At 45.4% G+C, this 3,565-nt stretch overlaps 1 long non-coding RNA gene across 1 annotated transcript; it reads left to right on the top strand.

The window, feature by feature from the left end:
* The first annotated feature begins 679 nt into the window (after window positions 1-679).
* On the top strand, window positions 680-2,399 carry LOC121642641. Its single transcript, XR_006010936.1, has 3 exons — window positions 680-831; window positions 957-1,059; window positions 1,144-2,399. It is a non-coding gene; the product is annotated as an uncharacterized LOC121642641 (long non-coding RNA).
* Window positions 2,400-3,565: the final 1,166 nt, after the last annotated feature.

Here is a 3,565-nt window from a genome sequence, read left to right on the forward strand (position 1 = left end):
TGGAGAATTTCTACCAGACTCAAACGCGCATCAAAACTACTGAGTTTCTTATCTATGGAGATCAGAACATCTATTGAGTCGTTCCCCGGTGGTGAAATAGCTCCAGGTGAATCCTCATTTCGCTGTCTCTTGGATTTAGATGAGGTGGAGGGGGTGGAGGTGTTGTTTGGTTTCCCCATGACGATTCTGTCGTAACAACGATCTATAAAATCTGTCAGGCTGGCCAAATCCTCCCCGCTGTGCTCCAGAGTGTACCTTTTAAAGACACTATAGTCCTACTTTAAAGAATATTTTGATTAAGTTGGCACAAAATACAATCGATTGAAAGTATAAATGTTTGGGCGCCTAGTTTGAATCTGCCGTCTCCCCCGGAACTACGTCACCTACAGCATTAGCGTCACTTACCTGCCACCAGCGCTCACTTACCTGCCACCAGCGTCACCTACCTGCCACCACCCTCCCAAAACTCTAACAACATATTAGACCATTTTTAAAAAAAGCACAAAATACTTGCAGAGAACGGGTCAAACAGATCTACATCGCTGGCAGCAAACGAGGACATCCAGAACACAAGCTGCTGGGTATTTATTGATTTAAAACAGGCTTTTGACACAATCAGTTGTAGCCAGGTCAAATGATAAAGTTATCACTTCTATGTGAAGCAGCTATTATTCTCCTTTTTGCCTCGTGTTCTTGTAAGTGTCCAGCAGATGACGCTGTTGCGTTTTTTTTTATTACGCTAAGTGTTTACTGAATCGGGTATATAGTCGCACGCGTGACGTCAGCACAGCGCGACAGCCGAATGCCACTGAACGGTAGCTGACAACGACGGTGCGTATCTAAATAAAGTTGTTCATTTAATGGTCATCAATGGTAAAGATAAACTTAACTGTTATTAAGCAGAGCTCTAAAGGGTCTAGCAGTGTAAGAATGAAAGCTCGATGTGTTTCACACAGCTGATGATTGATGCGGATTGAGGCTGAGAACGGAGTTAAGTGAAACGTGGTTGCTGAGCAGCGCCCATCGCCTCGCTGGGGGAATACTGGACAGCGCAACGGCGTGGGTGTTTCAGATGAGTTTTATTTAGAATTTATAAGTTCGACTAAGTGTAAAACTATGTGTATGTGCCTTTGGTTGTATTAGAGGGGAGATAGCACTGTCTGTTGGTTTCCTGGGAGAGCGTGTTCTTCAGTTGGGGCAGGCTATCCGCCATGGTGAATGTAAGTGCAAGTTGGTATTGTAAATAGGGACTGTTTTCTTTATTTTTATAATATGTCCTGTAACCAAATGCATTTAATAACATGACTGTATTTTGGATGTGTGCTTAGTAGTGTCTATTCTTTGTTTTATAACAGGAATAGTCCACTACTGTTGTCTTATTTTGGGTCTTATTTTGGTCTTATCTTTTCTTTTCTTTCTTCACCGGTCTCTTTGACCTGAACCAGTTTTTTGTTGGGAGTCCTGAGTTTCAGTTTATGGACATTGAAGATACTTTTTGTTCATAAGGAATATATTGAACCTTGAAGAGAGGTGTTTCTTGTTGCTACCTAAATGTTACAGAGGAACCTAAGTTATTTTGTGGAAACACACAAACCAAACAAATTAATGCTGCTCTCCTTTTGGGGAACAGTCGGGAAATAAAAGACCCACATTATTTTTGGAGCTGCCTGTCGTGTGCGGTTTTTTTCTCGTTCCTACACCTGGCCCCACACCCACACGCCACCGCCAGCCCACATATTGGTGTCAGAAGTGGGATTTCCAGTTTGATTTGTCCCGTTTTGAATTTGCATTTTTGTCAGGACTTTATTAATAGGGTTTTTTTAGTGGTATAAGACAACAGTAGTGGTGAAGAGGAGTCCCATCCGCCTTGTTGTGAGTGGTACAGAGCTTCTGAGGGGCCGAGCGAGGACAAGCTGAGCTGCTCGGACGAGACACGGCTGCTCAGGTGCCAGGAGTTACACATCGACCCCAAAAGGCCAAGGGACAGCACAACTCAAAAAAGGACTGTGTGACCCCAGAGGAGACATTCACAAAATGTCCGACAACGAGGAAGGACTGGACATGTCCATGCCTGGAACCAGCCAGGCGGGAGGTGATTCTGCTACTGCTTCGTCTGAGAGTGGTAACAGTGGTAATCAGTTAATACAGTTACAGTCACAAATCACTGAACTGAGTAGAAAACATGATGCTGTAATGTCAAGTATTGCTTCATTGGGTGATGTACAAACAAGGTCCATTGTGTATGTGCCTAGAGAGAAACAGATAGTACCATTTAGTGGTGATCCAGGTAAGGATGCTCACTCTGTCGATGAGTTTATTGAAGAGGTAGAGCGGGCTGTCAGTCTAAGGGGTCTGAGGGAACATGACCAAGTAGACTTTGTGATGTCACTGCTAAAGGGTTCTGCATTAGATGAAGTTAAACTCCGCATACGTGAACAACCAGTAAGACCCAGTGATCTGTTTTCATACTTGCGTGAAGCATTTAGAGAGAAACGCACTAAACCACAGTTGTTACATGCATTTTATGCACGGCGTCAGTTAGAGGGAGAAAATCTGAGAGACTACTCACATGCACTGTCTCAGTTACTTAACTCCGCTCTGTTAAATTCTCCTGATGTAGTTGCTGACTCACAGCTCGCGATGCGAGATCAGTTTATTGAAGGCGTGCGTGACTCCGCCCTCCGCCGCGAGCTCCGACGGCTCATCAGAGAGAAGCCCCAGTCCAGCCTTTTTGAGGTACGTGAAGAGGCCATTATGTGGAGCCTTGAAGACCGACCCCGAGGTTCAAACGTGGCAAGAAGCAGAAATCTGGTAGGTGAGAGCCCCAACAGTCATTCAGTTGAGTTGAGCGTTGAGACCCCCAGCAACCCAGGAAGTGATTTGGCCATGACCCTCCAGGAAGTTGTTAAAATAATAGCTCAACAGGGTAAGGCCATCGGAGAATTAACAAATGCTGTACGTGAACTGAGCATTCAAAAAGCCAAGCCTTATGGCGCAAACCTGAGTAATAAACCAAAAATAACACCCAAGTACACAGAAGATGGCCAGCCAATCTGCCTTAGGTGTGAAGGGGTAGGACACATGGCCAGACAGTGTACTGCGCGCAGAGCCCCCAATCAGCCTAACGCTCAGCCTGCTTCGGCGGTGCAGGGAAACGAGGGCCCTCGGTTGCTATGAGCCGGGCAATGCGAGGTAGGTCCGAAGGCTCACCCCCGACTTTGACCAAAGAGCGTTTTTTGGAAAATGCAGTAGGAAAATGCCCTATATTAGACATACAAATAGGCGATGTCCCCCTCAAGTGCCTTTTTGATTCAGGAAGCAATGTGAGTACCTTAACAGAGAGCTTTTTCAGAGACCACCTCCACGGAGAGGACAAAGACATGCACTGTACGTCTAAATGGCTCAAAATCACAGCTGCTAACAAGCTCCCCTTACCCTACCTAGGTTATGTAGAGCTCGATATTGAAGCCATGGGCATCACTATCCCAGAATGTGGATTTTTGATCATAAGAGATAACAGTGCAACAGACAACAAGGAACTTGATTCATCCCCTCCTGGCATCAT

Source organism: Melanotaenia boesemani, chromosome 7 (genome assembly GCF_017639745.1).
Source record: "Melanotaenia boesemani isolate fMelBoe1 chromosome 7, fMelBoe1.pri, whole genome shotgun sequence".
Classification (NCBI taxonomy): Eukaryota; Metazoa; Chordata; class Actinopteri; order Atheriniformes; family Melanotaeniidae; genus Melanotaenia; species Melanotaenia boesemani.